We start from the raw sequence: 22,814 nt of genomic DNA on the forward strand, positions 1-22,814 counted from the left end.
GACTTGGAAATATATCACCATTCCTTTACTGGTGCTGGGGCAACATTCTGGAACTCCCTCCCTAACAGCACAGTGGGTGAACCTACACCCCAAGGACTGCAGCGGTTCAAGAAGGCAACTCGCCACTGTCATGATATCCACATTAATATATCATGGTGCAATCACACACACACACTGATGGACAGGTAGATGGACCAACCAACACACACGCAACATCACAGCCAATCACCAGTGAGAGCACACGCACTATAAAACAGGGAACACCACAGTTCCCGCTCATTCTACCAGGAGATAGCTCAGAGCACAGAGTTCACAGCGCGCCACTCAGGCATACACCATGTGCTGAGTGCCTCACTAAGATAGTGCTAGGGCTGGGTCCACAGGTTAGCTGGTAAAGTACGAACCACAGCCAGAAGTTAATAGTTATTATTGTACAGAATAATAAAACAGAGTTGTACCATCTACAACCGTGTTGGTTCGTTTGTGTATCGGAACACCCAACACGACAGCCACCACCTTCTGAAAGGCGACTAGGGACGGGCAATAAATGCTGTCCTAACCAGTGACACCCACATTCCATAAGTGAATTTTAAAAAAAAGAAAAGAGTTAACAGGAGAACTGACCATGGTGTTGGCAGGAGTGACACACAAAACAGTCAATGAGAGGTTGGGGACTAAACGAGCACTGCCTCATGAGACAGCAAGTTCCTCATACTCAGTCATGTGACACTATGCTGGTTGCCATGATGAACAGGTATTCTCTTTTTCATTCCTCCTCTATTACAAAGTCTGAAAATGGAATTCAACAGCAAGGATAACTAAAAGTCACTGGAGCAGTTGCTCGACAGATAAGCTTGGACTCTTTATTTTGTACAGCGAGAAAGGACTGGATTATTGTTTTCATCTTTGACGTTGCTGATTTGCATACTCTGTGGACACTGTTATAAATCACTCTGATGACACAACTATAATGAAACCATGTCCACGATAAACTTTTCATTGAACTCATCTCAGCGCAAGAGACCCATTTCGAGGTAATAGGACATATTTAACATTCATATTACTTCTGATCAAGGGTATGGCATGAATCATGGATGAGGCACTTGAGTGATAGATTGGAGATGCTGGGACCGATCTCCTGAGGGAAGGAAAGGCTGAGGGGATTTGATAGAGTTGTTCAAAATTATGAAGGAGCTGGACAGAGTAGATCAGGAGAAACTGGGCTGGATTCTCGGTCCCCCCGTGCCACATTTCTACCCCGGTCAATGGGGTTTCCCATTGTGGGGCAGCCCCACGCCGTCGGGAAACCCCCGGGCGCCGGCAAAACGGAGAATCACGCCGGCGGAGAATCCTGGTGGAAGGACACCTTTTTAAGGTATTGGGCAAAAAGAAATTACAAATATGACACGAGGCAAAACCTTTTAATGTAGTGAGTGGTTAGGATCTGGAAAACACTGCCTGAGAGTGGGGTGGAAGTAGATTCAATTGTGGCTTTCAAAAGGGGATGGGATAATTTTCTGAAGCGAGAAGTATTGCAGGACTGTGGGGAGAAGGCAGGAGTAGGACTTGCTGAATTGCTTTTGACAAAGAGAGTTTTTGGAGACAGCTGTGATGTACTGAATGGCTTCCTTTGGTGCTGCAACAGTCTCAGATACTCAATTCTTTTTTCAAACTCGAACTGTTATCTGTGCCTGGTTCACAGAGCATGATGGGCGGCATGGTGGCACAGTGGTTAGCACTGCTGCCTCACAGAGCCAGGGACCCGGGTTCAATTCTGGCCTCGGGTGTCTGTCTGTGTGGATTTTGCACGTTCGCTCCGTGTCGGCGTGGGTTTCCTCTGGGTGCTCCGGTTTCCTCCCACAGTCCAAAGATGTGCTGTTTAGGTGGATTGGCCATGCTAAATTGCCCCTTCGTATCCAAAAGGTTAGGTGGGGTTACGGAGATAGGATGGGGACGTGGGCCGAGGTAGGTAGGATGCGCTTTCCAAGGGTCAGTTCAGACTTGATAGGCCGAATGGCTTGCCTTCTGCACTGTAGGGATTTTATGATTTTATGATTTATGACCCTGCCTCCACCCCTCTCTGGGGGGAAGAGAGTTCCAATGACCCATGAACCTTTTGAGACAAAAATGATTTAACAGTAAACACAATCTTGACTTGGAACTATCTCGGTGCTCTTTCACCACCACTTGATCAAAAACCTGGAACTCACGCCCTAATAACACCATGGGTGACCTGTACCAAATGGACTGCAGCGGTTTTAGAATTGGCTCAACAGCACCTTCTGAAGGGCAATTAGGAATGGTTGAAAAGTCTGTGGCAATAAGCTCATCTCCTGACTGTTCAAAGCAAGTCACAAGTCAGGTGTGCGATGGAATACTCTCCACTTAATAATAATCTTAATCATTGTCACAAGTAGGCCTACATTAACACTGCAATGAAGTTACTGTGAAAATCCCCTAGTCACCACATTTCGGCGCCTGTTCGGGTACACTGAGGGAGAGTTCAGAATGTCCAATTCACCGAACAACATGTCTTTTGGCACTTGTGGGAGGAAACCGGAGCACCCTGAGGAAACCCAAGCAGACACGGGGAGAACGTGCAGACTCCACACTGTCGCCCGAGGCCGGAATTGAACCCAGGATCCTGGAGCTGTGAGGCAGCAGTGCTAACCATTGTGCCACCGTGCCTCCCCTGCTGGCCATCTTGTAGATGGTACTGTGTATCGGTGGTGGAGGGAATGAATGTTTGTGTATGTTTGTGCCAATCATGCAGGCTGCTTTATCCTGGATGGTGTTGAGTCTCTTGAGTGCTGTTGGAACTGCACTCAACCAGGCAAGTGGAGAGTATTCCATTACACTCCTGACTGGTGTCTTGTGGTTGTGGAAAGGTTTTGGGAGCCAAGAGGTGGGCTACTCAATGAGGGATTCCCAGCCTCTGACCTGCTCTGTAGTCGCAGTATTTATATGGCTAGTCCAGTTCAGTTTCTGGACAATAGTAACTCCCAGGATGTTTATAGTAGGGGATTCAGTGATGGCAATGTCATTGAACGTCAAGGGGCGATGGTTAGATCCTCTCCAGTTGGAGATGGTCATTATCTGCCACTTGTTTTTTTAATATAAATTTAGAGTACCCAATTCTGTTTCTTTTTCCAATTAAGGGGCAATTTAGTGTGGCAAATCCACCTACCCTGCACATCTTTGGGTTGTGGGGGTGAGATCCATGCAGACACGGGGAGAATGTGCAAAGTCCACACAGACAGTGACCCGGGGCTGGGATTGAACCCGGGTCCTCAGCGCCGTGAGGCAGCAGTGCTAAGAGAATCCCAACCACCCTACTACTGTTCGAACACCAACCCCACAGGGCATAATGACATCTATGAGCCTCAGGTTGGTTGTGGTAAGATCTGCCTAAGAGATTGAGTTTCCCCTCATGCATTTGACGTCAAATGGTGACTACAATGTCTTGCACCTACATTGTTTTTACATTCTTCTGCTATTTTCTGACTCAGATCTCACCTCATTCCTGCCCTGTGCCTGCCTCAGAAGAATGACAGAATGTTTACAGCACACAAGGAGGCCATTCCACCCATCAAGTCTATGCCAGCTCTCTGCAAGAACAACTCAGCTGCTCTCACTTCACCGTCCCTGCAGAATGTTTAATGGGACAATGTTAGTAGGCACTGTCGTGCAACACTACTCTGAGCTTGAATCAAAGGTCCGAAATCATTTAAATCATTAATCTGCATTCCAGAGGACGCATTAAACCGAGGCTCCATGTGCCATCTTGGGAAAGCACTATTGTTTTGCAGAAGAGCAGGAGTGTCCCGGTCAATATTTTTCCCCTTAACCAATACCTAAAAATAGATTATTTCTCAATTATTTTATCCCCCCCCCCCCCCCCCCCCAAGCCCAGTGTCCAAATTGACTGCTGCATTTCCTATATTGTCATAGGGGTTAAAGTTCAAAGTGCTTCATTGGCTGTGAAGGCACTTTAGGGTGTCCCGAGGATGTGAAAAACGCTTTACAGGTGAAAGTTTTCCTTTTGTTCCTTATCTCCACAGATGCCGCCTGGCCCGTTGAGCGTCTCCAGCATCTTCTATTTTTCCTGGCAGTTTTCGGAATCTGTGTTATTTTATTCAGTGATCCATCTGTTTGAATGACAGGTTGTAAAGCGACCAGTAGATGTGGAGAGAGATGAAGAGGATCGCCAGATGGTGAGTGACAAAGATATTTTTTTTAAAGATCAGAAAATAAACGAGGAACCTCATTAAATTTAAACAATCACGCAAAGTCCTTCTATAAAGAGACCATCTTTCTGAATTATACTTTATGAAAGACGCTTTTTAGAAAGTGAACAAGTTTGCATAATGCTGCCCTTGCAAATGTTCTGTCTGCTCTTTACAAAAGCATATGTTGATACAATAGACAGAGAGAACAATGATGCTCAAGGTCAGGGAAAGTAAGTATTGCAACCCAATAATCTGGGCTAGTAATCCAAAAATTGAAGGTTCAAATCCTCCCAGGGCTTTTTGAGAATTCTCATTCAGTATCAGCAAGATGAACTAGTTATATACACACAACTAATGTTCTTAAGGGAGGGAAGCCTGCTGCCCTTACTCAGCCTGCCTATACTAAGCTCCAGTCATGCACCCATGTGGTTGTGGTGCCACCTGGAATGGGTGTCCCAGGGCAGAAGTTCAGCATATGGCCGATGGTCCATCTGGGATGGTCAATACAGTCACACTTTGAGCTGTTCCTCACATTCCACTTTTGGAGCAAGTGGCCATGTGTTCCCCCCACCCACCCCCGCCCCCGGCCCATCTTCAAGTGGTTGAGGCTTGCCCAAACTTTCCGTGGAAGGTAGGATGCTGGGACTTCACCACTCTGGCCACTCACCAGGTCACAGTGGGTGATGTTTGCAGTCAACCAGGAGGTATGCGATCAGCGCTGGGGCTGTAGTCAGTTTGTAGCATGTGGCATGTGTTCCAGTCAGGACTGCAGGGTTTCAGATGAGTGTGTGGGTTTTCTTTGAGGTCCAGCGTCAATGGGAGTGCTTGGTTTGTTAGTTGTGTTCTTTGGGGAAGATGTTTCCGTCGCGGACATCGGTAGGTTCGATATGTGCTTGCACACGAAGTCACGCTGTTTTAGTCTCAATACCAGAAATAATCCTCATGACTTTGTGGAGGTGGATATCTTGCCACGTTTATGTGATAGCTCCAGAGCCAGATTGAGGAGCTCTATTCTGCCATTTGGTAGCCCAGGGTGAATGAAGCACTGTGTTAGCTCTACTGTCCCAGGTGGTATCTGCCAGTTTCAGTATGAGATTCACACTCGTCTTGGGCTTGGCTCCATTGTTCAGGAGGTGTGGCCAATATATCAATGCCGTGGGCAGAATTTTTGTGACTGTAATAAAACAACGTTCACCTTATTGCTCAGCTTCCTGGGTTTTAATATTAATCGAATTGAGTCATACGCTTGGTCACCTGAAGAATTAAATGCATTTAGTCCCCTTGGAATTTCAACCTGTTGTTCATCATTCGTCTTGATCTCTTGAGTTCCCACTCACCGAGAGAAATGGGCTTGCAAGCCAGAATGTCAAATGTGCAGAGCTCCCGATTACTGCCTTCCTCCTACGAGATGGGGGTGCCCTGTCATCGGTGGAAGGTTCTGTGTGACCCATGCTCCGGGTTGATAAAACTCCACAATCAGGGTCTGAATTCCAGAACGACTGCTTCACCGCATCAACCCGTCAGGGAGTCAGCTGGATCTGAGGAGAGTGGGCTGAGAAGTCACAGGCGTTTCTATGGCAACCCTACCCGAGTAGTGCATGAGCCCATTTGGAAGCTCCCTCACCTCTGAGCCACGGGATTCCAGGTTCAGGTCCCACCCCAGCACTTGAACACAAAAAAATTAAGGCTGGCGCTTACTTCTGTGAAGTACTGAGGAGTGCTGCACGTTTGCAGGTGCTGTCTCGTGGCTGCGACTTGAAACAAAAACCCCCCGCTGCCTTTTCAAATGAATATCAGAGTTCAGTGTTGAAGAAGAGCAGGGGAATTATTCCTTGGCCAATATTTACCGATCAGCAAATATCACAAAAACAGATGATCAGGTCATTATCATGTTGCTGTTTGTGTGGTCTTGTTGTTCACTGCTGCCCTATGTCGCAACAGGGGCTACACTTCAAAAGTACTTCAATGACAATATTCTATCCATTAATGAGTAGCCGAGGATGAGGAATCGAAACCGAATGAGCAGTCCGCCTATTTGTGATGACCTCACGTACGCTTTTGAATAGGCAAGGCTTAAGGCCATGAACGTTCATCCAGGAAATAGGCTTGATGGCATTGCTGTTTCTAACCTTCCCCCTGCCCAACATAGCCTCCGTACTTTGCAGGAACCCGTGGTCCATTTTCCTGCATCGCAATAGTCTGGAATGTGTTGGTGTCCAGGGTGGTGTCAGCTGGGGCTCAGTTGGCAGCATACCCGCTTCCAAATCAGAGGATTGTGGGTTCCAGGCCCACTCTGGAAACATGAATCCAAAATATAAGATGACGATCCTGTGTTGCATCAAGGAGTGCTGCACTGTCAACGGTGTTATCTTTCAGATTAAACATTAAACCAAGACCCTGCTTCTCAGGTGCACATAAAAATCCTCTGGCACATTTTGAGCAAGTTCTCCCCAGTGCCCCATGTTTTCTCTTCAACAAACATCATTAATTATCCACTCATGCTTCTTTGCTGTTAATGCTGTGCGCAAATTGGCTCCTATTGATTGATTGACTGATTGATATTTATTGTCACATGTACCGAAGTACAGTGAAAAGTATTTTTCTGCGGCCAAGGGAACGTACACAGTACGTACATAGTAGACAAAAGAATAATCGACAGAGTACATTGACAAATGGTACATCAACAAATAGTGATTGGTTACAGTGCGGAACTAGGGCCAAACAAGAGCAGCAGAGGGCGTTGTGAATAGTGTTCTTACAGGGAACAGATCAGTCCAAGGGAGAGTCGTTGAGGAGTCTAGTAGCTGTGGGGAAGAAGCCGTTCCTATGTCTGGATGTGCGGGTCTTTAGATTTCTGTATCTTCTGCCTGATGGAAGGGTCTGGAAGAGGGCAAAGATTGGATGTGAGGTGTCTCTGACAATGCTGCCTGCCTTCATGAAGCAGCGGAAGATGTACACAGAATCAATGGGAGGGTGGCGAGCTTGTGTGATGCGTTGGGCGGAGTTCACCACACTCTGCAGTTTCTTGCGATCTTGGGCCCAGCAGTTGCCATACCAGGCTGCAATGCAGCTGGATAGGATGCTCTGTATGGCACATCTGTTTCCTACATTGGAGAAGTGATTATACTTCTACATATTTGTCTGTAAACTACAGAGCGGCATGAAAGATGCAAGTTTAAAAAATATATACTTCTGCACCACAGGGAGGGGGGATTAGAATTGGATCATTGCTGTTTGCACATACCTTATCCAACATTGTCAACATTTGGACACCAAATACGCAATGATGTACGAAGGGCTGGAAGAGTAGAATAACTGGACACTGCTTCGTACACCAGAATAGCGACAAAAAAAACCCACCTGGTTTACATTAAGTGCCACCCACCCCACAAAATAAAAACAAATGGATTAATGGTACAAACAGTCTCACGATGCTGAATGACTCAATCAAGGGAACTGCTTTATTGAGTCAAATTACATGTGTGGGATTCCAGTACTTTGGGGAAACCACATTCGCGTACCCAGTTTGTTTTCTTTGGCAGAGGGGAAGAAGGTGAACCAGTCCAGATTTGAGGTATTCGCTTAGGCTCAGATCATGACACTGCTGGGAAGCATGGACTTGTCAAGCTGCCAAAACACATTAATTGGTCATTTATCACATTACTTTATGTAAAGGTTTTTTGCCGTGGGCAAAATTACTGCTGCACTTAACTCCAAAGTAATAGTTGCCATAATCCGTTCGTTTGGAGGATTTTAGTGTCGGATGTCCCAAACATGCGTTATAATGCAAGTTCGTTTTTGTCTACGATGGTCGGAACTCAGTGACAAACGCGCACTCCATTTCAGAAAGCCGCCTGCTCTTTCATGTCCTCAGAAACAAAAAGCAAAATAGTGTGGCGGCTGGGAAACGTGAAACACAAACAGAAAACGCTGGGGACACTCAGCTGGTCAGGCGGAACTGGCGGAGATAAAAGTGCTGGCATTTCAGATTCGGGATCTTAGGTCAGAACTGGAAGCTGTTGGGGGTGAGCAGCTTTTAAACCAGTGTGGGGCCAGAGTTGGGGGGCAGGTGGGCTGATTTTGGTGCACAGCCGGCAGGGTGCACCTCTGGGTCTACCCATTTATCTCCGGTGCTTGCTTTGGACCATGGGCGGCCCGGTGGTTAGCACTGCTGCCTCACAGCTCCAGGGACCCGGGTTCAATCCTGGCCTCGAGTGACTGTGCGGAGTCTGCACGTTCTCCCCGTGTCTGCGTGGGTTTCCTCCGGGTGCTCCGGTTTCCTCCCACAGTCCAAAGATGTGCAGGTTAGTGAATTGGCCACGCTAAATTGCCCTTTAGCATCCAAAAGGTTAGGTCGGGTTACTGGGTTTGCGGCGATAGGGTGGAGGTGTGGGCTTAAGTAGGGTGTACTATCCGAGGGCCGATGCAGTTTAGTGGGCCGAATGGCCTCATTCTGCACTGTAAATTCGATGATTCTGTGAATTCTATGCACTCCACTTCCCTCATTATTCTGTGTACTCCCTCTCCTCACTATTCAATATACCCCCTCCCCTTGCTCTTCTGTGTACCCCCTCCTCTCGCTATTCAGTATACACCCTCCCCATGCTATTCTGTGTACCCCCTCCACGTTATTCAATGTACCCCTCCCCTCGCTATTCTGTGTACCCCCCTCCCCTTGCTATTCTGTGTACCCCTCCCCTTGCTATTCAATGTACTGCCTCCCTACTCTCGTTATTCTATGTACCCATTTTCCTCTGCACCTCTCTGGTCACATCTTTTGCTTCTTCACATGTCTCACTGCCAGTACATTTTGCCTTGTGCCAACATCCATTCGTCATTGAATCTCTCTCGTCTTCCACCCAATCACACACTGTTCTTTCCTCTCTGCTCCCTCCCCCCTTTCCCTGCCTCCATATTTGCTTAGAAACAGTTAAGCTTTTAACATAGAATGATGCAGCCAAGAGGCAGTCCATTTGGCGCACTTTACCAATGCCAGCACTTCCCACAAGGATTTCAATTAGTTCCAGTCTCCTTGCTCATTCCCAAAGCCCTATATTTTCGATCCCTCCAGTGTTCATCCAATTCTCTTTTGAAAGCTACGATTGGATCTACAGTGCCCTGCCTGAGAGAGGATTCCAGCTGACAGCAACTTGCTGCGATCAAAACAAATGCTCACACTCACCTTTAGTTCCTTTTCCCATCACACCTTCCACTAGTGATGAAAGGCCACCAACCTGCAAAGCTGTTAACTCTGTTTCCCTCGCTACACAGATGCCGCCTGAGTTCTCTCCAACATTTTCAGCGTTCCGCACAGAATCTGCCAACTTGGGCCAGTGGCTTTCCCAACAACAGAGATAGTTCACCCGAACAAAAACTCAATTCCAGCGTCAGATTTCCTTTGCGTCCAGTGGCTTGACTGTGGACAGCCAAGGTCGCTCGCTTTTCCCTCCATTTAAATTAATAGGCAGAATCTCGGGAAGGTTCCTTTTGGGGTGGGTGGGTGCGTGTGTGGTGGGGTAGGTCTGGAGAGAGGTGGGGCATGATAGCATTGATCTTTCCTCCTTTCTCCCTGCAATTATCCTTCATGTCGGATCTTTTGCATTCAAGCGGGACCTGTCCTGTGAGTTCTCCCCATGGGTAGCTGAGCTGGGGGGGGGGCAGGGGCTGTGGGAAAGGGGGCGAATGATCTTTGATGCGCATGCTGCAATCCTATTCCATTTACAACAAAGGACATTTTATTAGTGAGCTGACAGACGCATTAGCAAGATCAAATCCATGACTGTATATGTTATTTAAGCGCGATGGCAGATGAACGCAATTTCAACTTGAATGAATTGGTCATTAATACATTCAGAGACATTTGTCACGTGATTACAGGTCATTAATGCTTGATTAATGGAGCAGTTACAGGACAGAGGAGCAGAGTGTCACCATAGATCACCGGGGATGCAGTACAGCTGGCAGATAAACTTTCCTCACAAAGAAAATGTGGAATGAATCCCTATGGGATCATCTATCCTGGTCTTTGCAACTGGCACCCTGGGTCCCCCTTGATTTAACTCTGAGTTCCTCATGGGCAGCACAGTAGCATAGTGGTTAGCACAATTGCTTCACAGCCCCAGGGTCCAAGGTTCGATTCCCGGCTTGGGTCACTGTCTGTGCGGAGTCTGCACGTTCTCCCCGTGTCTGCGTGGGTTTCCTCCGGGTGCTCCGGTTTCCTCCCACAGTCCAAAGATGTGCAGGTTAGGTGGATTGGCCATGCTAAATTACCCTTAGTGTCCAAAATTGGGGTTACTGGGTTATGGGAATCGGGGGGAGGTGTGGGCTTGGGTAGGGTGCTCTTTCCAAGAGCCGGTGCAGACTCGATGGGCCAAATGGCCTCCTTCTGCACTGTAAATTCTCTGAAATCTTCAAATCTCTCCTCGGCCATACTTCCTCACTACTTTCAAACAATCAACTACAGCTCGTCTGTGCACCTTGCTTCCGGATTTTCCCTGTTCCTTCCACACTACCATTAAAGAGCATTTTCTCAACTTACTAAGCATCTATCCTCTGTTATTTTCACCCACATCTGCCTGAACCCACAGAGCCCCTTTTCTAACCAAGTGACTCTAAGCTTCTTTCCTTGTTCCGACTCTGCACCCCATCTTTCTCCTCCTCGTCAAGCATGGAGGTTTGTTGATCCTTAATTTCCAGAAAATGTTTTAGATCAGTGAAAAACATTGTCTTGAAGGTTTGAAAGTTGCACCACATCAATTGGGAGCAGCTAACATCTTCACAAGTAAGCTTCATTTTTTAAATTTAAACTCGCAGCAAGAGTTCCTTTCCCCTCCTCTGAATGTGTTGCCTCCTCGTTGGGGAACAGTTACTTGGGAGCTGGGACCTCATGCAAACCTTGCCCAAGTGGCTGGCCAACATGCAAGACAGAGTGCTGGCACATCTTCCAACAGGGAGTGCATAGATACCCGGGTAAGATCCACGAAAAACCCTGACTCATTTCCCAACCCCCGCAGATCCATGACAACCCATTGTAATATTCCTGTTGTTACACTCAGGCTGAAAGAAGACAGGAAGCATCAGGGCGACTCAGCATGGCCCATAGAGCAGAACAGTTTCCTGTTTAATTCCTGCGTGTCGTCTGATTGAATCAGCATATGGATGTTTGGAAAAGAGATTGAAGCTGGCTGGTAGATGGAGATGTCGGGATAGAGGGGAAGGAGGCAGCTGGGAGTTAGGAAAGGGGGTAAGGACAGGGCACAACCTGGAGCTAACCCCACGCCCAAAGTAAAAATCTTAGACTGTTTTAGGGTGGTTTCTCGAACAGATCTCCAGCAGATCTCCTCAAGCCTAGAACAAATGGGCTGCGTATGGGGTACACGCCTCTCATTTGTACATAAAATGGTAATCAGGGTCCTGAGTGGATCCTTCTGTTTGATACAGGAGTGCAGAATGTTCATTTACATTTCAATTGGATTAAATGGGTATTGGATATCAAAGAGGTGTTTGAGGGGCCCATCTAGTTTTCCTCCCCTGGTCGTCCATTTTTCAGGCAGGAATTAGTAGAATTGGGAGTGAAGGTTTGCCCCCATGGGTTAAGGATCTGCAAAGGGGGACGGGACTAGAAGCCACACACAAAATTATTCGAATGTGGGCTTCTCCGTCAGACACAACTATCGCTGTCGAGTCCACAAATTCCTTAGCAGGGAATGACATGAAAAGCCGAAATTGGATTGGGCTGCTCATGCACGGGCTTGATGGGCTGAATGGCCTGGTTTCATGCAGTGATGTTCGGTTGAGGCAGAGGAGTGGTACTAGGTGAACCGGTCTTGCAGAGACAGCACTACAACGATAGGCCAAACGGCCTCCTTCTGTCCGGAACCATTTCCATCATTTAAATGGTGATTGGTGCTGTTAAGTACAGCACTCAAAACACTGCAGTTCAGATGGAGAAGCAGAAAAAGGGGCTGAAATTCAGTGCAGGCAAGAAAGAGTGGAAGGGCTCCCTGTGCTGGCATTAATCTTGAGTTGCACCAGATAAACAAGTGGACCTCAGCTTTGACGTAAATACTGCTCCTGGGGTGAAGCGCAAGATGGAGGGGAAGCTCTTTGGGGGGTATGCAAAATGACAGGTGGGGTGAGGATACCAGAGGACGCCCCGCATTTGTGCATCTATAGTCGGCCAGCAATCAGACAACTTTGGAGAACGAGGGGAGAAATCACACGATGATAGTTGGGGATTTAAACAAGGCTGCAGCTCTCAATGGCCATTGGCAATAATCTGGGGATTAAAAACATTCTCAACTTATTCTAAATGTTAAAAAAAAGGGAGGTTGGTTGGATAAGACATGGAAATAATTTGGGTCACCTCACTCACTTGAGTGAAATAATTTGAAGTAATAGTTGACAAATTCTTGATTAATTAATCAGTTCATTTAAGCATGTAGAACGGGCTTGTAAAATAATTGCAACTCCAGTCTAGTTCTACAGGGCGTCCTTCAGTAATTCACTAAACTCAGCTCCATGATCAGAATATTTAGGGGGAAATGCAAGATAAGATCCCACTTCAGAGGACGGGGTGGATTAAGGCCAGTCTTTCTTGGCAGTGGAGCTAATTTGAGATTTGTATTCAACCATTTGTTCTTGGCCTTTTAATCTTAGCAGCCTATTCGCCATTTGAAAAAAAAAAGGAGAAATGAACGCGGGAGAATGCAGCAGTTTGGCACGTTCGAGTGCAAAAGTGGACAGGTCTGGGTGTCTGCACTCTGTCCAAAAATAATCGTCAGTCACTTGAAAGGCGAACACTGCTGGTCGACGACCGCGTCGCCCCGGTGATGTATGAGACACCAGGTCAAGGTCACGAGGCAAGGCTAGCCCAGGGTTGAACCAGAGTATGCCAGTCCTCGGGTCACGCAAGGATCAGGAGATGTACATTGTACAAAAGAAAAGGTGATGTTGTAAAACACGCAAAGAGTTTTCAGTACGTGAGCGCAATTTGTGATGCAAGGCTTCGAATAGGAGGTGCACTTGGGCCCTCTTGAATGAATCAATTATCTCTGAACCTTTACATCAATCCCAGACAAAAATGCAGCCACACCATTTGGCCCCCCACTTATCCAATTACAATTTATATATAATTGTAACCTGCTTCCGAGATTCAGAGTTGCATTCTGTGTGAGACAACTTGGAGCCTCTGTAATGAAATTGGAATGTGAACATCTCTGGCAAGGCAGGCGGTTTTTGCCCTTTCCTCGTTGCCCTTGAGACAGTTCAGCTGGGAAGATTCTCCCAATCTCTGATCTATCTGCCTCTCTCTGAGAGACTTCACTCTCCTTTGCGACGAGAGGCACAAGCGGCCATTCATTGGATTTGGCAAGGTTTTCGGAATTGCATCCAGGGGAAGATTCTTCTGGCAAACTTTTTAAAGGTAATAACCTCATGTACTCTTTAACACACTTTTCCATTGGAGGTGAAGGACAGGACACCAGAGCTCAGATCGAAAGCTCGATCCATGAGCGTCATTTTCCAAGGTTTTTTTAAAAATCAAGTTGCTGCCTGGATCACTGAAACATAAAGAGAAGGGTTAGCTTTTACAAAGCATGTCATCACACCCCGGAAAAATAGCAAAATGTTCAAATGTACTGAATGAGTTTGAAATTCAGTGAAGGAAAAAAAAGATTTTAATGGCCTCAGGATGTTCCGACGTGCTTTGTAGCTAATGATGAATTTTGAAAGTGTGATGAAGGGGAGCCAATTTGTGTGCAGCAAGATCTCACGAACAATAACATGATACTGTCCCAATAATTTTTTTGGGTTGAGGGATTCATGTTGATTTGGAAATTAGGCGGAACCCACCTGCTTTTCTTTCAATAATACCACGGAATCTTTCACACACTCCTGAAAAGGTAAAAGGGCCTTGGTTTAATATTCCTTCCAAAAGACTGCACCTCCAACAGCGCAGAACTCCCTTCGTGATTTATAGAACTACAGCATAGAAGGAGGCCATTCAGTCCATCATGCCAATGCTGGATCTTTGAAGGAGGGGTCATATTTAGTCTCACACATCCACCTCTAGTCAGTAAATTGCAAATCTTTCCTCCTTTTTGGCAGGCCTAAAAGTGGATGAATCCCCAGGTCTGGATGAGTTGTGTCCCAAGGCTGCTGTGGGACGCACGGGAGGAGGTAACAGGGGCTCTGACCCAAGTTTTTAATTCCAGGGGATGTGCCAGAGGGCTGGAGGAGAGCTAATGTGGTTCCTCTTTTCAAGAAGCGTGGTGGACATAAACCAAGGAGTTACAGACCAGTGAGTCTCACACCGGTGGGAGGGAAGCTACTGGATAAAATTCTGAAGGGGAGAATTAATCTCCACTTGGACAGGTATGGTTTGATCAAGGATAGTCAGTATGGCTTTGCCCGAGGGAGGTCATCCTTAACGAAGTTGATTGAATTTTTCGAGGAGGTGATCGGGTGTGTAGATGCGGGTGATGCAGTCGATGTAGCTTATATGGATTTCAGCAAAGCCTTTGACAAGGTTCCACACGGGAGACTGATAAAGAAGGTAAAAGCAAATGGGATCCAGGGTAACGTGGCAAGTTGAATCCAAAACTGGCTCAGTGGTAGGAGACAGAGGGTGGTCTTAGAAGGCTGTTTGGGTGACTGGAGTCTAGCCTCCAGTGGTGTACCACACGGATCAGTGCACAGTTCCTTATTGTTTGTGATCTATCTAAACAATACAGACAAGAATGTGGGGGGTGGGGGATGATAAGTAAGTTTGCGGATAACACAAAGAGTGGCAGGGTGGTTAATAGTGAGGTTGCAGGAAGATATAGATGGGTTGGTCAGATGGGCGGATCAGAGGCAGATGAAATTTAACCGTGAAAAGAGTGTGGTCTTGCACTTTGGAAGGAGTAACAAGACAAAGCAATACTCAATGAATGGGGTCCTTGTCCATAGATCCCTGAAGATGGTTTAATAGGGTACTTAAGAAGGCATACAGACTCTTGCTTTTATCAGTCGTGGCATAGATTATAGCGACTCGGCCAACGTTGTCTACCTCACACGCTGCAGGAAAGGATGTCCCGAAGCGTGGTACATTGGCGAGACCATGCAGACGCTGCGACAACGAATGAACGGACATCGCGCAACAATCACCAGGCAGGAATGTTCCCTTCCAGTCGGGGAACACTTCAGCAGTCAAGGGCATTCAGCCTCTGATCTCCGGGTAAGCGTTCTCCAAGGCGGCCTTCAGGACGCGCGACAACGCAGAATCGCCGAGCAGAAACTTATAGCCAAGTTCCGCACACATGAGTGCGGCCTCAACCGGGACCTGGGATTCATGTCGCATTACATTCATCCCCCACCATCTGGCCTGCGAAATCCTACCAACTGTCCTGGCTTGATGCAATTCACACCTCTTTAACCTGGGGTCACCCCATCTCTGGATCTGTAAAGATTTAATCACCTGCTAATGGTCGCATTCCAAGCATTGTTTGGCATCTTTGAATTTGTCTATATGTGTGTTTCTGGAACATACCTCTTCATTCACCTGAGGAAGGAGCAGCGCTCCGAAAGCTAGTGACATCGAAACAAACCTGTTGGACTTTAACCTGGTGTTGTAAGACTTCTTACATAGATTATAAGAGCAGTGAGGTTATGTTGGAGCTGTACAGGACTTTGGTTCGGCCACAGCTGGAGTGCTGTGTGCAGTTCAGGTCGCCTCGTTGTAGGAAGGATACGATTGCACCTGAGGGTGCAGAGGAGATTCACCAGGATGTTGAAACCAAAGAGAAAATGCTGGAAAATCTTAGCAGGTCTGGCAGCATCTGTAGGGAGAGAAAAGAGCTAACGTTTCGAGTCCAGGTGACCCTGTGTCAAAGCTTTTTTTCACCAGCACGTTGCCTGAGATGGAGCATTTCAGCTACAAGAAGAGAGACTGGATAAGCTCTGTTTGTTTTCTTTTGAGCAGAGAAGGCTGGGGGGTGGGGGGTGGGGGTACCTGATTGAGGTGTACAAGACTACGAGGGTATGGACAGGGTGGCGACGGAGCAGCTGCTCCGTTTGATTGAAAGGTCAATAACGAGGGCCATAACTTTAAGGTGAGGGGCAAGAGGTTTAGAGGGGATTAAGGAAAATAATTTTCACCCAGAGGGTGGTGGGAGTCTGGAATGCACTGCGTGGGAGGGAGTAGAGGTGGGCAACCTCACACCCTTTAAAAAATATGTGGATCAGCACCTGAAATGTCACAACATTCAAGGCTATGGACGTAGTGATAGAAAGTGGGATTAGTGTAGATTTAATGTAGTTTTGTTGGTGTAAACTCGATGGGCCGAAAAGCTTCTATGACCCTCTGACTCTCTGGCTACCTGTCCAGCTGCTTTATAAAATTATTTATAGAATCAGCGTTCACCATCTTTTTAGGTAGAATGTTCAGATCCTGAAAGAAATTCTCCTCATCTCTCCCCTGACCCTTTGTCATTGATTTCTAATTCTTGACCCATTCACCAGAGGAAATAGATTTTCTCTATTGACCCTAACCTCTCATTTTTTCGAAAACCTCTTAACCTTGTGTGCTCCAGATTAATTAAACGAGGCCTCTAAAATGGGACTTGAGCTCACAACCTGCTGACTCCGAGGTGGAATCGTCACCACTAAGTACAGTAGACACTATTATTACGAGGGCTTTCAGTCGAACACTGGAACCAAACATTAGCACCTCATAATACAGTTCCTCAGCATCGTGCTGGGGTTTGAATTAGATTCTGGCTTCAACTCTCCGGTTGCACTGACACAGGCGCAGGAGGGCAATCGACCAAGACAAGCTGATGACTATTCAACATTTTCAACGGCTTCTCGGAATGGCCTCACATTTTGTTTTGCCATTCTTGGGATGCAGCTCGAGATGTGTCACAGCTGCTGTCTGAGGGGTTACCGCTGGTATGTGCTGCCAACGACAGGTTACCGACGCAAGAACTTCTGCAAAGGAGTGGAAACGTCACACGGCTGAATTTTCCAGCCCTTCCGCCTGTTGGGATGTTCCGGGCCTGCCGATGGTGACCCTACCCCGCAGCGGGTTATCAACGTAACCCCTGACAAGGCAAAGGCACTTCCACGTATTACAACTGCTACACGATCACGCCCATTTTTAAGATATTTTGCTCTTGATCAACATAGGGAGTACAATTGGTTAAAACACATGGCAATCAGACTCTTAAGGCATAAAAACAAGAAGGAAAGGAAGGTGATTTCAATTTATCAAGTCTAAATTCTTTCATTAATTAGCACGGTGATTGGGATTGTTCCATTGGACTTAAATCTGTGTTCTTGAGCTGTCCAATACAGTCAATTGGATTTTTCAAACTCCTACCTATTCTCTGTGGAAATCCATAGCCCATCTGTGACAATATCATTAGCAAGACTTGAGTTGGCTCAGCATTTGCTAGCAGCATGTATATAGTGGAGGGATAAGGGACAGATGTCCCTTCAGTGTCTTTCCGAAATTGAACATGTAAAAATACTTTGGCTTAGAAAACCGTATAATCCAACCGCCCGACAGTAGGCAAACATCATGCGAGTGATAATGGGAAGGATAGGTTGTGCTTATAGTGATGGTTCCATATGAACCTTCATTGAACTGCAATGGGAAACTTTCTTCTGATTTTTAAGTTCCTTCATTTATTACCCGTCCCTAATTGCCATTGAGCAGGTGGTGGTGAACTCCCTTTCTTGAACCTCATCCATTTCTGCTGCCACCTTTAGTGACTTGTGAATCTGCACGACCACCTAAGATTGCACCATGCAGTGTCTATTTTGCTTCCCTATTCTCACTGCCTCCTTGATTGGCAAACCAATAATGTGCTTGGAAAGGATGAACTCGTCATTGCGATTCTTCTCACTGAGCTCCTGCATGGCCCAGAATGCGTGGCCCTGGGTCAGCCAAACAGCTGGCTGGTGAATGGCACAGTTTTCCCGACAGTCAAACACCAGAAGGTATCACAGAATATTGCCCAAAGCCTTGAGTCATCTCTTGCCAAACTGCGCTTAATGTTCTTTGGAGCCTGCTGCCCCGACAATGAGAGAACGTGGGCTCGGTAATCAAACTCTCAAGCGGAATCTTCGGTTCTTTCCCATGGAAAGTCTCAAGGAGAGTGCCAACTCTCTACTTACGTTGGCACTCGAGTGAACAAAGAAATCCCATTAACCTCAAAAGGAGACACCCTTCAATGGTAGTTTAGAGTGACTACTTGCAGACGACATAATCCTATCCTGACTTGACCTGGGTTAAAATAATTACGATGTACTTCTGGGACATCATTGCTCCTCATTTTCTCTGTGATCTCTATTCAAAGAGGAATAAATGACTTTCATTGCATCACTTCAATTTCCAATTAATTAACGTATTGCCTTCTCTGTAGAATTGGCTGGCTGGACAATTTGTTATTTGGACCTGGTTTGTCAATACTATTTTTATTATGAATACTAAGTAGATTAAGTATCAAATAAATTATGGAAATCTATTTTTCAGAGAGCTCAATTAGCACTAAACTGAACGCTGAGCCCCTTTATAATAATAGCCAAAGATGTTAATGCTATATTTTAATATTCTGGTGCATACTGGAGCAGAAAGGCAGACTAGACTGCCAGTTAACAATTGAGTACTTAAATTTAGCAGGTGAATGAAAATGAGGAGATGGGGTTGGGAGAACTTTTTAATGCATGGGACAACTGGAGCATTGAAGCAAAGTCACTGACCAAAACTAACAGTTGCAGAATCAGCACTTCAGGAAGAAAACTATTTGGAGTTGGTAAGGTTAAAGTAAAGTCACCATAGTCCCAGCTGACCATAGGCTGTTTTCCCCTTTGAGAGGGAGAATTGACTGATGGTGTTTTCATAGAATTATAGTGTTTACAGTGCAGAAGGAGGCTATTCAGCCCATTGAGTCTGCATCGGCCCTTGGAAAGAGCACCCTACCCAAGCCTACACCATAACTCTACCCCCGTAACCCAGTAACCCCAACCAACCTTTTTGGACACTAAGGGCAATTTAGCATGGCCAATCCATCTAACCTACACATCTTTGGACTGTGGGAGGAAACCGGAGCACCCGGAGGAAACCCACGCAGACACAGGGAGAACATGCACACTCCGCACAAACAGTGACCCAAGACGGGAATCGGATCTGGGACCCTGGAGCTGTGAAGCAACTGTGCTAACCATTTTGCTACCGTGCTGCCCTAACCGGAGCATCAGCACATGTCAGGCGAGGGGTACGGTTGAGAAGGCGTGGCCTTCCTGAATAACCTCAGCCGCTACGGGGATTGAACCCGTGCTGCTGGCCTCGTTCTGCACCAAAAACCAGCCATCCAGCCAAGTGAGCTAAACCTGCCCTCTTTGGAGTAGATAAAACTGGAAGAAATGGGTAAAGCAGAATTGGAACCTATTGTGATGAAAACCGCCATGTCGACACAAAGTAGATCATGGTCGCTTTGGTAAGATGGTGATGATGGCAATAGAAAGTCTACAAAATTATGAGGGGCATAAGACAGAGTGGATCATCAGAGGTTTCTTCCCAGTGTAGAGGGATCAATTACTAGGGGGCATAGGTTTAAGATGCGAGGGGCAAGGTTTAGAGGAGATGTACGTGGCCAGTTTTTTACACCGAGGGTAGTGGGTGTCTGGAACTCTCTGCCAGAGGGGATGGTGGAAGCAGGGACGATAGTGACGTTTAAGGGGCATCTTGACAAATACATGAATAGGATGGGAATAGAGGGATGTGGACCCCCGGACGTGTGGCATAGTCGGCGCAGGCTTGGAGGGCCAAAGGGCCTGTTGCTGTGCTGCGCTTTTCTTTGTTCTTTAAGGGTGGGTGCCTTCGTGAAGATGGAGATGAGGGCAGGGAAGAAAATGGATGGAAAGAATGAGAGAGGGAAGAGTGAATTTAAAATGGGGCCCCAGGTTTTCATCTGTTACCTCCTAATGTTCACATCTTTGGAGTGTGGGAGGAAACCGGAGCACCCGGAGGAAACCCACGCAGACACGGGGAGAACGTGCAGACTCCGCACAGACAGTGACCCAAGCCGGGAATCGAACCTGGAACCCTGGAGCTGTGAAGCAACTGTGCTAGCCACTGTGCTACCATGGAACTGAGAGAGCCATAGGGGCACAATATCCCCAGTCAAATAACCTGCAAACGTTTAGCATCAAGATGCACATAACAGCGGTGGGTATTCTGATAAGATAGCGGAAAGTGGCTGTGGCCTGTGAATCCACAATCCAGCAACAAGGGACCTTCAGAATAGAAGGGAAAGGTAAACAAAAAGAGAAAAGCAAAACACTGGAGATGTTGGAAATTTGAAATAAGAACACTAAATATTTGAAAGACTTGCCAGGTCAGGCGCAATTCATGGACAAAGAAACAGAGTTTATTGTTGGCCTTAAGTCAGAACTCAGCTAAACCTACTTTTATGACCTATCTTTAAGTCACCTGTTCCTTCTGTGGCCTGCCGTTAAATTTGTTTGATAATGCTCCTGTGGCGTGGGATGTTTGACAGTGGAGTTTGATTCAGCCGCCTAGCTCTTGGAATAGGAACAGGAGGTCATTTTGGCCACTTTCTTCACGACTCAGCAGTCCTCTTCAGGATCCACTCTGCTCACCGGACGGGGAAAGGGCTATAAAAGGAGCCCTGAAGATAGTCCATTCCGATCCCCAACCTGGCTGGAAAACTCCATCAGCAGGCTCATCTACCTGCAGTCAGAAAACCTTCTCCGAAATCTCTAAAGTGTCCATCCTAATAGAGTGGAGGAAAACTGGAAAGAGTTGAAGGCAGCCATCATCCCAAGCTGTGAAGATACCATCGGCTAAAAGACCAGGAAACACCAAGTTCGATGGGAATGACCACACCAAAAGACTATCTTAAGCACAACCCAAATTACTCCAACACGGTGGCACAGCGGTTAGCACTGTTGTCTCACAGCGCCAGGGACCTGGATTCAATTCCAGCCCTGGGTGACTGCCTGTGTGGAGTTTACACTTTCTCCCTGTGTCTGCGTGGCTTTCCTCTGGGTGCTCCGGTTTCCTCCCATCGTCCAAAGATGTGCAGGTTAGGTGGGCTATGGGGTTATGGACATAGGCCGGGGGAGTGGCCTAGGTAGGGCGCTCTTTCAGAGGGTCAGTGCAGACTACATGGGCCGAATGGCCTCCTTCTGCACTGTAGGAATTCTATGAATATATGGACCCAAAACTGCAAGACTTAAACAGGTGTGGAGTAAGGATCGAACCCTCTTGAGAGAGAGAATACAACTGCCTTTGATGGAGGAAACACTTCGAAGAGCTCCTAAACAATCACAGATAAGGACGTGTTTGAGGAAATCTCCCAACTCCCCATCAAAGAATGATGTTGCAGTCTCACCAAGCATGGACGAAGTTGAAGCTGCCATTAAACATGGGGCTGGTTTAGCACACTAGGCTAAATCGCTGGCTTTTAAAGCAGACCAAGGCAGGCCAGCAGCACGGTTCGATTCCCGTACCAGCCTCCCCGAACAGGCGCCGGAATGTGGCGACTAGGGGCTTTTCACAGTAACTTCATTGAAGCCTACTTGTGACAATAAGCGATTTTCATTTCATTTTCATTTCAACATAGGAAGAATGGAAAAGCCACCGGAGTGGGTGGAATTCCATTGGAGATTTTCAAAATTGGAAGGGAAGAGATCACCCGTCATCTCCACCAGGTCTTCCTGAAAATCTGGGACAGACATTCTTACCGACGTCAGGGCATAGGCCGGTCATCACCACCACCTTCAAGAGAGGAGATAAAAGGACTGTGGAAACTACCGAGGAACATTCCGAATCTCAATCCCCAGGAAGATCATCACCCGAATCCTTGCTAGTCGCCTTCTCCCAGTCATAGAATCATAGAACCATAGAATTTACAGTGCAGACAGTGGTGATTCAGCCCACCGAGTCTGCACCGTCCCTTGGAAAGAGCACGCTACTTAAGCCCACGCCTCCACCCTATTCCCGTAACCCAGTAACCCCACTTAACCTTTTTGGACACTAAGGGCAATTTATCATGGCCAATGCACTTAACCTGCACATCTTTGGACTGTGGGAGGAAACCAGAGCACCCTGAGGAAACCCACGTAGACACAGGGAGAACGTGCAGACTCCACACAGACAGTGACCCAAGCCGGGAATTGGACCTGAGGCCCTGGAGCTGTGGAGCAACTGTGCTAACCACCGTGCTACCGTGCTGCCCCAGTCTCTGAAGAAATCCTTCCGGACAGCCACCGCACCTTCCGAACAAACCATGGAACAGTGGACATGATTTTTACTGTTCGGAAACTTCAAGAGAAATGTCAGGACCACTAAAGAACAAAGAAAAATATAGCACAGGAACAGGCCCTTCGGCCCTCCAACCCTGTTCCGACCACGCTGCCCGTCTAAACTAAACTCTTCTACACTTCCGGGGTCCACATCCCTCTATTCCCATCCTATAAATGTGCTCTACACGGCCTTCATCGATCTGACCACGGTTTTTGACTCTGTCAATCGGGAAGTGCTATGGAAGACCCTGTCAAACGCGGCTGTCCAGA

General features: G+C 47.0%; 1 long non-coding RNA gene across 1 annotated transcript in view; it reads left to right on the forward strand.

Annotated features, from left to right (window-relative positions):
• The first annotated feature begins 4,036 nt into the window (after positions 1-4,036).
• LOC140426057 (uncharacterized) overlaps positions 4,037-22,814 on the forward strand; it is a 137,182-nt gene continuing 118,404 nt past the window's right edge. Inside the window, exon 1 of the long non-coding RNA XR_011948117.1 lies at positions 4,037-4,214. This is a non-coding gene — a long non-coding RNA (uncharacterized lncRNA). The remainder of the gene's footprint in view (positions 4,215-22,814) is intronic.

This window comes from Scyliorhinus torazame, chromosome 7 (assembly GCF_047496885.1).
Source record: "Scyliorhinus torazame isolate Kashiwa2021f chromosome 7, sScyTor2.1, whole genome shotgun sequence".
In the NCBI taxonomy this organism is placed as follows: domain Eukaryota; kingdom Metazoa; phylum Chordata; class Chondrichthyes; order Carcharhiniformes; family Scyliorhinidae; genus Scyliorhinus; species Scyliorhinus torazame.